Raw genomic sequence first — 13101 nt, 5'->3', positions numbered from 1 at the left:
TTTGCTCAGCTAGCTTGGCATGGGAACTCGCCTGCTTCATCATGCGCTGCACATTGCCTTCCCTGTGAATGCATGGACAGTACAGAAAAACAAATCCACCTTCTCTTTCTTTCTCCCCCTCTCTCCTTCTCTCTCCCCCCCCCCCCGTTTCTGTGGCCAGTTCTGCAAGTCAAGGATCTATTTCACCAGTAGCAATTAGGTCTGCTGTGTGTCTCCCTATGGTGTCTTCCTATAATGCTGGGCTGCAGTTGGGAGGGTGCTCTTCAAGGTGGTGGCTGTCCTGCTGTCTTGGCTGCTGAGGGGTGTGTGGAGGAAAGTGATTCCGCCCCCCGCCCAGCTTGCTTTGTGATGAAGGTCTTGTGGGTCTAAGGCACATTGCTCTGCTTCAGAACATAACCATCCTAGCTAGTAGCCATAGATAGTCCTCTCCTCCTCCATGCATTCGTCAAATCCTGTTCAGGCATGGCCAAACTTGGCCCTCCAGATGTTTTGGGACTACAACTCCCATCGTCCCTAGCTTACGGGACCAGTGGTCAGGGATTATGGGAATTGTAGCCCCAAAGCATCTGGAGGGCCAAGTTTGACCATGTCTGCTGTAGATAGTCTTTGACACCTCCAGTGCCCCCCTCTTGCCCCTAGGTAACCCCACTTCCCCCTTTGGGGAAAGCTGGTCTAGAGCCCTTCTCCCCAGGCCTCAGTTTCCCTGCCTCTGTCCAGGAATGGGGAAGGTTCTGTGAATGGCTGATTTGTCTAGTTTTGATGGGGTGGGGGAAATCCAGCGCTGTTAACCCTTGCCCGGGTGTGGCTCCTTCACAGCATCCCACGCAGGCCCTAGGAAGACAGCGGTTGCCTGGGACTAGACATTGCCTACTGTTAGGCTCGCGCTCACAGGCCTGCCAAGGAGAAGCGAACTCTTCTTCCTGGACGTCAGTTCTTTGCTCTCTGCCTAAATACTGGGAGTGCCATTTGATGTGCGCACACGGCAGACACAACAGCTGCCCTGGTGTTCTGACTGGCTCCTCCCCAGCTGAGTCAACCCTGTCATTCCACAGCCTGTCAATCCTTAGATTTGTTTGTGGCACTGTGAAGTCCTGGCCCTTAAATCCTTCAGCTCGACAAGGAAGGGATCTCCACCTTGCCCTTCGTCTCACCCTCTCCGTCTTCATCTTTCCCTTTCTCCTCCCTCTGCTCCATCAACCTGAGCCAGAGGTGGTGATGTGATTAGACTGTTTTGGGCTAAGACTTCGGAGAGACCAGGGTTTGAATCCTCACTTGTCCATAAAGCTCCCTGGGTGACCTTGGAGGCCAGTCACAGCCTCTGATCCCAACCTGCCTTACATCTTCTGATGTTCTTATCCCTTTGGCCTAACACGGTTGCTTTCTTTCAGCACCTACCTGAAGCTTGATGAACGTACTGGGATCATTCTGAGGCAGACTTCCTGGCAGCCCTGAGAGGCTTTCTCCCTAGTAAAGTGATGCAGAATCATAGAATCATCGAATAGTAGAGTTGGAAGGGACCCCAAGGATCATCTCGTCCAACCCCCTGCAATGCAGGAATATGCAGCTGTCCCATATAGGGATCCAACCTGCAGCCTTGGCAATATCAGTACCAGGCTCTCACCAACTGAGCTATTCAGGAATGCTGTGGGACCTTTGGGCACCCTGTGGGATTCTCCCTTGTGGATGGCGGTGGTAACACAATTTTCCCTCCAGAGTTTGTAACATCTGCCGCCACAAACTGAGAAGGGAGACTCCAGTGTGAAATTGGTGCTTCTCAGGGAGTTTGATTCTGTTTGTTTAGACCTGAATCAAGATATCAGTTTTGTTTTCCTGCTACAGATGTTGACTTAGCATTGTAGAGGTTGGGTGATTTGTGTTAACCGGCAATTGCAAATGGCCAACACATTTGATGCGTATGCATTTTGAACTTTATGTAGAGTGGGTGCAGATGGAATTTTTTTGCATTTGATAGCCATTTGGCTCCACTATTTACAACCCAACCCCCCCATGGACACGTGTGTGTGTGTGTGTGTGTGTGTGAGAGAGAGAGAGAGAGAGAGAGAGAGATTAGATAAGATCTAGTATATACTTTGGAAAATGGATTGTCAATTTGTTCTCTGTGCATTTGGCCAGCTCTTGAGATAGTGTCACCACACTTGGAGTGAGGGTTCCCAAGGTGAGCGCCATTTTGATTCAAGGTGGCATCACTCAATTTTTGGCGTGACCGTTGCAAACTCACAAATTACATTATCCGTTTTTTAAAAAAACAATTTTTTTGGTTTCTAAAAATTCCTGGGCAGTGCCCAATACTCCCGTCTAATAGTTATATAATCTGCCCATTGAGGATAATGCCTCATGCATCTGGAGTGTGCTCTAGTCCACAAAGACCTTTGACACAATACTGCTCCAGGGCCAACAAGGATGTTTGTTATGCGTGCCCAGTAACTCAGTATAATTTCTGGGCGGCTGGGGAAGTGGTGCCTTTGCTTCGTTACTGCACTCTGAAGGGGCCTTGCTTCTGTACCAGCCCCATTTAAGACCATTAAGAAAGCCAAATTTCACATTATCCTGTGGAGAGGGAGACCTGTGTGTCTGTGTTTGTTGTATGATTCCCACCAAATGGCGTATAATTTTTCATGGTCCTCCAAGCCTTTGGCCACCCATAATTTATGAGTTGTTTTCCCCCGGCTAATGCTAAACTCCACGTGGGCTTATACCGAACCAAAAGCTGCAAGTCATAGAATCACAGAATTATAAAGGTGGGAGGTCAGTTGAGGTTCAGGCAGCTGCCTACATCCGTATCAGGAGTTCCTGAGAGCTGAAACCTTTCAGCTGATCATCGTATGGATTTATTTAACAAATCTGTGGTGAAGTTAGAGACACCACCTTGCCGACAAAGGTCCGTATAGTTAAAGCTCTGGTTTTCCCGGTAGTGATGTATGGAAGTGAGAGCTGGACCATAAAGAAGGCTGATCGCCGAAGAATGGATGCTTTTGAACTCTGGTGCTGGAGGAGACTCTTGAGAGTCTCATGGACTGCAAGAAGATCAAACCTCTCCATTCTGAAGGAAATCAGCCCTGAGTGCTCACTGGAAGGACAGATCCTGAAGCTGAGGCTCCAATACTTTGGCCACCTCATGAGAAGAGAAGACTCCCTGGAAAAGACCCTGATGTTGGGAAAGATGGAGGGCGCAAGGAGAAGGGGACGACAGAGGATGAGATGGTGGGACAGTGTTCTTGAAGCTACCAGCATGAGTCTGACCAAACTGCGGGAGGCAGTGGAAGACAGGAGTGCCTGGCGTGCTCTGGTCCAGGGGGCCACGAAGAGTCGGAAACGACTAAACGACTAAACAACAACAACAAGTGTTGAAGTTAGATGGGGGCATTTGAGTATTTTGGTCATTTCTGGACAAATCCAGAATCGGAATACCTGTGGGCACTCCCACCACAGGTGGAAAAAGGTGCCCCTTTCCCCACAGCCCCTCCAGCAGCTTGGAGAGGATTGTGACGCCACGTGAGCAAATTGGATTTGCAGGATCCTTGGACTTGCAAGCGCCTGGCCACTTTTGAGAACGCCGTAGAGATGTCTGGAGTTCATCCCTTGGCCTCATATTTCGTGTGTGTGTGTGTTAGAGGTGTGGGAGAGAGGCAGGCAGGCTGCTGCACGGCCCTCTTCCGGCTGAATGAAAGATGGATGCTTCACTTGCGCTTTTTATTTATTTATTCAGGGCGTGTGTCTTGTTTCCTACCAGCTCTGTGATTATGGTAATTAACACGACTTGATGGTCCAGAAGCTTTAATTAAAGGCTTATCGCTGCCTTCCCTGCTGAGTTGCATGGGTGGTTTCTCTGTGCCACAGGAGAGGCTGAATTGTCTGCCAGTTCATAGCAATAGCTGCTGCGCTCTCTCTCTCTCTCTCTCTCTCTCTCTCTCTCTCTCTCTCTGTGTGTGTGTTTGTATGAGCAAGAGATGGGTGTGGGAGCAGAAGGCTGTTTCCTGAGGTCAGGGTCAGCTGTTGTTTCTGCAGGAGCAAACAGACTTAGTGAGAGGCGTGTTGTGAACTAAAATGCCACTGGTCCAGAACAGAGAATCTAAGTCAGATAGCCTGCTGCCCTGTTAAACTCCCCTGCAGTAAGGAAGACCTCTGAGCATGTTCAAGGTGCATTTGTAGGTCCATCAGCACAAGCTAAGGGGCATAGCTAAGTGGCTGGAAAGCCTGGTTTCCCTGAGCAGGCCTAAGCCCTAGGACCTCTCTGGAAGCGCATGGATATCCCTGTGCTATCTCTTGTGCACTGTCTGTCTGTCTCTCTGTGTATTTTCAGGGGCAGATATGGAGATACGGCCCTGGTGCAGTTCCATTATACAGTGGAACCTTGGGTTGCGGACATAATTCATGACAGAGGCACGTCCACATCCCGCATCGTCCGTAACCTGCAGCGCCGCGTCTGTGCATGCGCGTGATGCAATTTGGCGCTTTTGTGCATGTGCAGAAACCCGGAAGTAACCCTTTCCGGTACTTCTGGGTTTCCCGCGGTCCGCAACCTGAAAAAGCGTCTGTAACCCGAGGTACTACTGTAATTTCTTTAGTGCTAGCCAGAGAGTGATGTGGACCCTGCCCCAAAGACAAGATAGTCGAGCAAGGGAGAAAAGAAAGCCATTAAAGAAAGTGCTTTTTCACGCAGAGTTAAACTATGGAGCTCATGGGATGGGGGAGGCAGTGACAGCCAACCTCCCCCATCCCATGGCTTTAAAAGACGATTGGCTTTTTAAAAAGGGCTATCGGTGGCTACTAGCCACAATGGCTATGCTCTGCCTTCACAGTCAGAGACAGCAATGCCTCTGAATCCCAGTTCCTGGAAACCGTAAGAGGGGACAGAGGCTTTTGGGCTTGGTCCTGCTTGCCAGTTCCCCATTGGGGCAGCAGGTTGGCCCCTGTGAGAACAGGATGCTGGACTAGATGGGCCTCCTTTGGCTTGATCCACCAGGCTTATCTTATGTTCTTAGAAGTCAGGAATTAAAAACCGAGTGGTGAGGAAGAGGCAGAAGTCATCTTGCAGCGAAAGAGCACATCAGGTGAGCTTGTGTGGCTTCTTGAAAAAGGCCTAGGGAGCACAGGCAAGGCTTATTCCTTTCCCATTTCCAAACACTCTTCCCTTTTGCGGAGGTGCGTAGATAGATACCTGGGATCCTTTTGGCCTTAATCACTCCAGGTGTGTTGGGAGGTGCAGGCACACCCAAATCTTCCGCAAGACTCTTCCACGTGGCTGGGGCAGACTTTGGGAAAGGCTGAACACAAAGCCAAGCGGAGCTTGAATGTGTGTGTGTGTGTCTGCCTGTTTCTTCCCTTCTTGACCACAATGGAGCTGCTCTTTGTGGTCAGACCGTGGCTCCGGAGCATGAAACCTCCGTTTGCTAGCTCTGTGCAGAGAACTTTCGCTTGTTTTAAAAAGTAATGCCACCAACCCAAAGCTGTTGTTGTTACAAGATCTCCCTTTCCTCCTTTCTCCGTCCAGGATGCCTCTGCAGCCAGAAGGGGCCCGGGATGGGCTTGTACCGGGATTGCGGCTCAGAGCACAGAGCTGAAGCAGCAAATGGTTTAAACATACAACCCTAAGCTGCCCTGCAAATCTCTGCTTGTGGAATCAGGAGGGGTGGGGGGTGGGGAGGAAGGTGCAGAGGAAGGGGAAGAGGCTTTTAGTGGGGGGGGGGGAGGCTGGCACCACAGAGTGCCTGGGAACATTTTCAGGCGCCGAATGGAGGAGGTGAGCTTCCCCTTGCCCCACAGTGTGCAGTGGAGGGTGAAGATTCAGGCAGGTGGGGGTCTCAGCCAGAAGTGTGGCTGCTGTGAATAACAGGTAGGGGGGTTTAGGATGCTGCAAGCTGGGGTCAGAGTTCGTGGGGAGGCAGAGGGGCTTGGATGGCGTTGGAGGGAGGTCCATCTAAGCCAGGGGTCAGCAAACTTTTCCAGCAGGGGGGCAGTCTATGTCCCTCAGACCTTGGGGGGCAGACGGCGGACTATATTTTGGGAGGGGGGGGAAATGAACGAATTCCTATGCCCCACAAATAACCCAGAGATGCATTTTAAATAAAAGGACACATTCTACTCATGTAAAAACACACTGATTCCCGGACCGTCCACAGGCCGGATTGAGAAGGCAATTGGGCCGGATCTGGCCCCCGGGCCTTAGTTTGCCTACTCATGATCTAAGCCCAGCCAAAGGCCACTTTCTTCTTCAACTCGACCAATCTCTTTGTTTCTCCTTTCCCACCTGAGTCATCTTTCTTGGAAGCATTTTACTCAAAAGGGAAGGTTTTTTAAATAAATAAATTACAGAGCATTTAAATATTGCTGCAGCGGACTGCCTTCATTGAAAGAGTTTAAGCAGAGGTTAGATGGCCACCTGTCAGGGATTCTTGAGTTGCGATTCCTGCATTGCAGGGGTTTGGCCCAGCTCTACAATTCAATGATTCAAGTTTGTTGAGAGAAAGGTTGAGACCAGGATGGGAAAACCTTTGGCCCTCCAGATGTTGCTGGCTGGGGCTGATGGGAATTGTAGTTCAGCCACATCTGGAGAGTGAAGTTGGCTTCCCTTTCTGATGTGCTCAGCTGGAAATCTGGGCCCACCCCAGCACTATTTAGTTTTATTTGTAACTCTATGAATGTTGCTCAAAAGCTGTGGCAAGGTTTACCAATCTTTGTCGACTATTAAGAACATCAGAGCTCTGGTTTTCCCAGTAGTGATGTATGGAAGTGAGAGCTGGACCATAAAGAAGGCTGATCGCCAAAGAATGGATGCTTTTGAATTATGGTGCTGGAGGAGACTCTTGAGAGTCCCATGGACTGCAAGAAGATCAAGCCCTGAGTGCTCACTGGAAGGACAGATCCTGAAGCTGAGGCTCCAAGACTTTGGCCACCTCATGAGAAGAGAAGACTCCCTGGAAAAGACCCTGATGTTGGGAAAGATGGAGGGTGCAAGGAGAAGGGGACGACAGAGGACGAGATGGTTGGATAGTGTTCTCGAAGCTACCAGCATGAGTTTGACCAAACTGCGGGAGGCAGTGGAAGACAAGAGGGCCTGGCGTGCTCTGGTCCAGGGGGTCATGAAGAGGTGGACACAACTAAACGACTAAACAACAACAAGAACATCAGAACAATGCTTCTGAATGGCAGTTGCTGGAAACCCCAGGAGGGGAGATTTGCTCTTGTGCTGGGACACTGTTTGCTGGTTTCCCACTGGGGCATCTGGTTGGCCCCTGTGAGAACACGATGCTGGGCTAGATGCGTCCCCCCCCCATTGGCCTGATCCAGTGCAGGACTCTTCTTATGGGGCACTCCCCTCCCTGCCTTCCCCACCCACATCCTGCTGCAAGTGCTGGTCTTCATATTTCTGCCATGAACAGAGGCAAGCATGGATTGTCTGGTTTCTGTCTGGGGAAGGGCGTTCCCCTGCCTGCCCCGTGTTGCTTTCGTCCTGTGGCAAGTGCCTGGGCTGGCACCAGGAGCTGTGGGTTTTATTGATGCCTTTCTCCTTCACTCACTGCCTGTGGACCCAGATGAACTAGTTGGGCTGGGCTGAGCTCTCAGAACAGGAAGGATCTCTTTGTTGGGATTCCAGTATGCTTATTCACTTATGTTAGTGCTCTCTCTTACACACACAAATATACACCCTTCAGGAATGCCAGCACTTTGGCTGGCCGCCCTTTTGGCTGGAGGAATGCAAATTGAGGGTCTAGAGTGAAGAAAGGAAATATATTCTCCCTCCAGCTTGTTTTCGTCTTGGCCAAATTGATACTGCAAAAAACCAACAACGTAAGCAGCCGGCCATCTTTGAAAAAAAGAGCATTGTTTAAAAGCAAAGGCTGCAGACAGGCCAGCACGCTCTGGGTTGCTAAAACAGGGTGGCTCAGCAGTCAGCAACCTCATGGATCACAGCTGGCAAGCTGGTTTCCTGAGAACGTAAAGAGAGCCTGCTGCATCTTGTCTAGCATCCTACTCTCACAGTGGCCACCCAGATGTGCAGCGTGGCAGGTAATGAGCCTGCCTCTTGCCAAAATCTTCAGAAGATGCTCTGCTCTGTGTCCCACCAACATCTAAGGTTAGGCCTGAGTAGACAGGACAGGGGTGCATAGACGGTGGAGCTTTCTCCCTGAGGAATGTAAGAGGAAGCTGGCTGCTGATCATTCTCTCATAGCTGTCAGGCAGATGCACAGGGAAAAGCCGTGAGGACACCTTTAGATGCCTTTTGAAGACCACCTTGTTTCAAGAGTCTCTCTCCCCCACCGTGATTATTTATTCCCTCACCTCCAATGTCCTATTTTGTTCCAGCGCCCCGACATTACGTTTTAGCAATTGCTGCTTTTGGAGTGCAGTGCCGTTTTGGCTTTCATTCTTTGTGTGCATGTTTTAATGTTTGCAAGCTGCTTTGGGGCAGGAGGAGAAAAACACACTTAAAATAACTGAGGTTTCAAGGAAAATGTTGGCTAAGTGCAGGATATCTTAGCTTGGTGCAGCTGGTAGGGCAAACGGGACTCCTGCGTTCCCCTTCCCGCTTTATGATACGGCAAAAGGATTCTGATTGGGATAGGGATTTTAAATGCATATATACCATATTTTTTGCTCTATAAGACTCACTTTTTCCCTCCTAAAAAGTAAGGGGAAATGTGTGTGCGTCTTATGGAGCGAATGCAGGCTGCGCACCTATCCCAGAAGCCAGAACAGCAAGAGGGATTGCTGCTTTCACTGCATAGCGATCCTTCTTGCTGTTCTGGCTTCTGAGAATTTTTTTTTCCTTCCTTGTTTTGCTCCTCCAAAAACTAGGTGCGTCTTGTGGTCTGCTGCATCTTATAGAGCTAAAAATACGGTATTTAAATCAACCTTGGGAAGAGGAGGAAATGGACGGGGGGGGCTGACACCTGCAAGGTTGCTGGAGGAAGCAGCACTTTTTTTTTTTGCTAGCCAGTAAGTTAAACCCGTGTCCCATCCTTCTGACAAGCAATGTTCAGAGCAGTCGTCAGCAGTAGCATGAACATAGCAAAGCACAACCATACAGGGGGTTGAGCTAGATGACCCTTGTGGTCCCTGCCAACTTTACAATTCTATGATTCCAAATCCCAGTTGCTGGAGACTGGGTGGGTGCTCTTGCGCTTGATTCCTTCTTGCATGCACCCTGCAATGGCCAGCTGTCTGGCCACTGTGAGAACAGGATACTGGATGAGATGGTCTCCCTTTGCAGGCTCTTCTGATATTCTTCAGGTCATGATCTTTCTGGGGGCGGGCCAAGGTGCCCAGGCTCTGTAAGCTGGCTGGGTGGGGCGGAGGAGTTGCGCGCTTGATAGCCTCTTGCCAGAGCCTCTGTGCAAAATGCACGCCTGGCCTGTTTCATCTCTCTTCCCTTCCCGCTCTCGGTTGCCAGGGAACAGCTGTCTTGGCTAAAAATAATCCCTTTTTAGCTGTCATCGGCCATCATGTGAGCAAGGAGTTTTATTCCTCTATCTCTGCCCCCCCCCCCTTGTCTTCCTTTCATGTCCTTGGGATCACATTGTGGGCGGAGAAGGCACACGTGTTATTGTGTTTTTAAAAGGGGCTCAGTTTGGGGAGGAAGGGGGCTTTACCCTCACCCCACTCTATATTTTGTGCTTTCTCTGAAGATAAGCAGACTTGTGCTTTGACTTGCAGCTCAACCCCACGTTCGACTTGCGACGCAATTTTCCTTTGCAGGAAAGAGTCATACTGTAAGCTGCCTATTCTGGTGTTGAAGAGGGCCTATAAAACTCATTGGTCAAGACATAGAACATAAACTCTGCTCCGTGCCACAGACTTTCTTTTCTCTGTCCTGATCCTTCCAGGATTCAGCTTCACGAGATGCTCACGAGTTCTAGTGTTACGAGAGTGCAAGGAAAACGTGCTTCTGCCACACTGCTGGTCGTCTCCTGCTTGGTACTGGGGGCAGTCCAAAGTACCTTTTCCCAGCTTTCAGTTTCGCCGCTGCCTGCGTGTTGGCGGCTTGCTATTGGGAAAGGAAAACTTGTGCACCTCTAACCCCAAATGACAGCTATGAACAGGTGTGCATGCATGTAAGAGAGAGAAGAGAGCAGGGTGGTTGGGAAACGTACATGTTTTTATCTGCCGTGACTCAGCAGGCCAGGCCCAGCCCAGATTCACAACAAATCCTTCAGGCTTAGTTCCCAGGTATTTTTCCAGATCAGCCTTTTGCCAGCCTGGTGGGCCCCGCCCAGATGTTTCGGACTACAGTTCCCATCAGCCTCCAGCCAAGCGCAGCCGATGGGAATCGTAGTCTGGAACAGCTGGAGGGAGCCAGGTTTGCAAAAGGCTGATCTTGAATTCTGGCAAGATGGAGGCGTTGTGGGTGACTAGCTCCCGTGTCCGAGAAATCAGTTGGTGACCCTGGATGGGCTTGCCCTCCCGCTGAAGGAGCAGGTTTGCAGTTTCGGGGGGGGGGGGTCTGGATCTAGCTGTGTCCCTGGAGACTTGGGTACCCTCAGGGGCTGGAAGTACCTTTAACCAAATGCAGCTGGTTCAGCAGCTCCTGTCCACTGTAGTCCGCTGGTGTCAAACTAGCTGAGTTCTCCTCCTGATCCAACAGGACTCTTCTCCCTAGGTTTGGCTGTTGAACACGAGAGCCTGGTTCCCTGGCTTTGGGGGTCTGCGGCTGCCAGCTTTGGGCTTCCTGGAATAGCATCCTATACTCGGGGAGGCTCCAAAAAATGGTTTGTGAAATGGCCTCGGGAGATGTTCACTCCACTGCTTCCATCGGCAGAACTGGCACAATATACAAGTGCCACATAATACCCCTTCCACATATGAGAACTAGATATTTCAGTCTGCGGCCACCTACACTTTGGAACTCCCTGCCTGTTGACATCACTGTACTCTTTTGGGCACCTGCTAAAAAACATTTTTGGCTAGACAAGCCTGCTCAGGTGTTAAGAAAGCTGATGCGAGTTTTAATCTGTTCTTAGTCTTTATCGTTATTATCGCTGTTGATTTTACTTACCGATAATTTTATTTGTTTCATCTTTTCGAAGACCGCGGGCAGGTTTTTTTGTTTGTTTGTATCAAATTGATCAAAATGGGGTGGTGGTGGGTCCCGTCTGAGTCCCAAACCATCTCTTCTGCTTATAGCACACACCTGTGGAAGCAGTAAGTGCTGACTCAACCTGTGGGTCCCCAGATGTTGTTGGACTACAACTCCCATCATTCCTAGCCAGCGGTCAGGGATGATGGGAGTTGTAGTCCAACAACATCTGGGGACCCACAGGTTGAGAACCGCTAGACTAGATGATTCTGAAGGTCTCTTCCAACTCTAGAATTCTATGATTCTGTGATTCATCGCTGGGGTGGGGAGGGTGAAAGAAGAGTCAGCTGGGGGGGGGTGGCCATTGTACTTACTGTAGTGCCTGATGGTGGAGGAAGGAAAACGGTGAGCTCTGCCTTTTTCTAACATCTAGAAGCCCTTGGAAAAGTCCGCCTCTGTATTTTAAAGTTGGAATATGACATAAAATTGCCCCCTGGAATCCCAGCTTGGAAACACAGATGTGGGGAGGAAGCAGAAGGGGCCTAAAGACTTGCACATGTTCTCTCTCCCCCGCTTCCCAATCCCAGATATCCTGAAATCTGTTCAAACCCTCCTTTTCTACAACATGCAAATTCTGTGGGCTTGCTTAAGTGGCGCAATCCCGCCTTGTGGCTTTCGAACAGTGAAAACCGCTGCTGTTAAGAATGCCACAAAGTTGTCTGAGAGCTTGAGGCAGCGGCAGTAAAGCCTTTTTGCCGACCCTGCATCCTTGCAGGCTGAAATCGCAGCCGGCTCCAGGATGCTTGGGCTACCAGCGGCTACTAGCCACGATGGCTGTGCTTTCTCCCCTCACTGTTGGTGGAGTGCTGTGCTCTTTTTAACAACTCTAGATGCTGTGTTATTTTTAGCAGCTGTATGTTGCATAACGTCAGGAATAGGAAGACCTTTCTGACAGTAAAAAGCTGCTGGACTGTGGAAGAGTACCTTCCTACTCTACAACTCTATGATTCCATGAAAATTTTCACATTTACTCATAGTCTGTATTTGTCATGGTGCAGCAGAGGGACAGAGGTTTAGGCAGAATACTGCCTGGCGTCTGGGAATCCTGCTAAACACCATTCCTGCCTCCCAGTCCTTTAAATTTCGCAAAGTGTGCCCAAGTTCAAATGTGCCCTCACAGCTTTAAGGGCTGGAAGCCTGCTTTTGTTCTTTTCCTTTTTTTGCGACGGTGGTTGTGGCAGCTGGGAGCCTTCAAACGCTGCTGCCTTGTGCGCCCAGGACTTAATTCTCTGCTTCCTTTGTGTTGAATGTGCAGAATGTCCCAACCCAAACATCCCTGGATTTGCCCTGCTTAAGAGCTCCGGCTGCGATTGGCAGATTAAAATCAGCAGCTCTGATGTCTTGCTGTAGGCCACTTTCCCCCTCCAGTAACCTGATCTTTTGAAGACGTTGCTCCTGATTTTTAGACTAATTGATCTTTTGAAAATGTGATGTTGAGCCTGTTTTTGCAGACGCCACAAATGTCCCTGACTGCTTTGGGGAGAAGAGGCGACATAGTTTATAGAATTAAGTCAGTAGAGAAAGATTCAGGACAGGTAGCAGAAAATCCTTCTCTATGCAGAGCCTAGTTAAACTATGGAACTCCCACCTGCAGGAGGCAGTGAAGACCACTAACTTGGATGGCTTTAAGAGAGGATTAAGTATAAGGCTATAGTCCTATCTGACCTAGGACAGATAGGGTCAAAATAGTTTCAAAATTGTATAAGGTGTTATTAGATAAGGGGAAATCACCAAAGGAAAGTTTGAAAGAATATTATTGGAAGTTAGAAATTCAAGAACAGATTTTAGATGAAGAATGGGAAAGAATCTTTCGGCAACCACCCTTTTTTTGCCACCTCTGGGATAATCCAGGAAGAAGGGTTGAAGTTGGTACAAAAATGGTATTGTACACCTGTAAGGTTATATCATATTACAAAATCTGGAAGTAAGAATTGTTGGAGGAAATGTGGAGTGATGGGAACGTATAGTCATAGGTGGTGGGATTGTCTGTTAGTTAATGAATTTTG

General features: G+C 49.4%; 1 protein-coding gene across 4 annotated transcripts in view; it reads left to right on the top strand.

The window, feature by feature from the left end:
- Positions 1 to 13101, top strand: part of KIF1C (kinesin family member 1C) — a 51214-nt gene that overhangs the window by 4288 nt on the left and 33825 nt on the right. The window contains exon 2 of one of the 4 annotated variants that reach the window (XM_083580807.1): positions 5513 to 5593. The exons of the other annotated variants lie outside the window; for them this stretch is intronic. The gene's annotated coding sequence lies outside the window, so the exon portion shown is untranslated. The remainder of the gene's footprint in view (positions 1 to 5512; positions 5594 to 13101) is intronic. 4 annotated transcript variants of the gene reach the window in all.

Source organism: Podarcis filfolensis (genome assembly GCF_964270895.1).
Source record: "Podarcis filfolensis genome assembly, chromosome: 13".
NCBI classification, from domain to species: domain Eukaryota; kingdom Metazoa; phylum Chordata; class Lepidosauria; order Squamata; family Lacertidae; genus Podarcis; species Podarcis filfolensis.
This window is presented reverse-complemented; position numbering and strand designations above follow the sequence as displayed.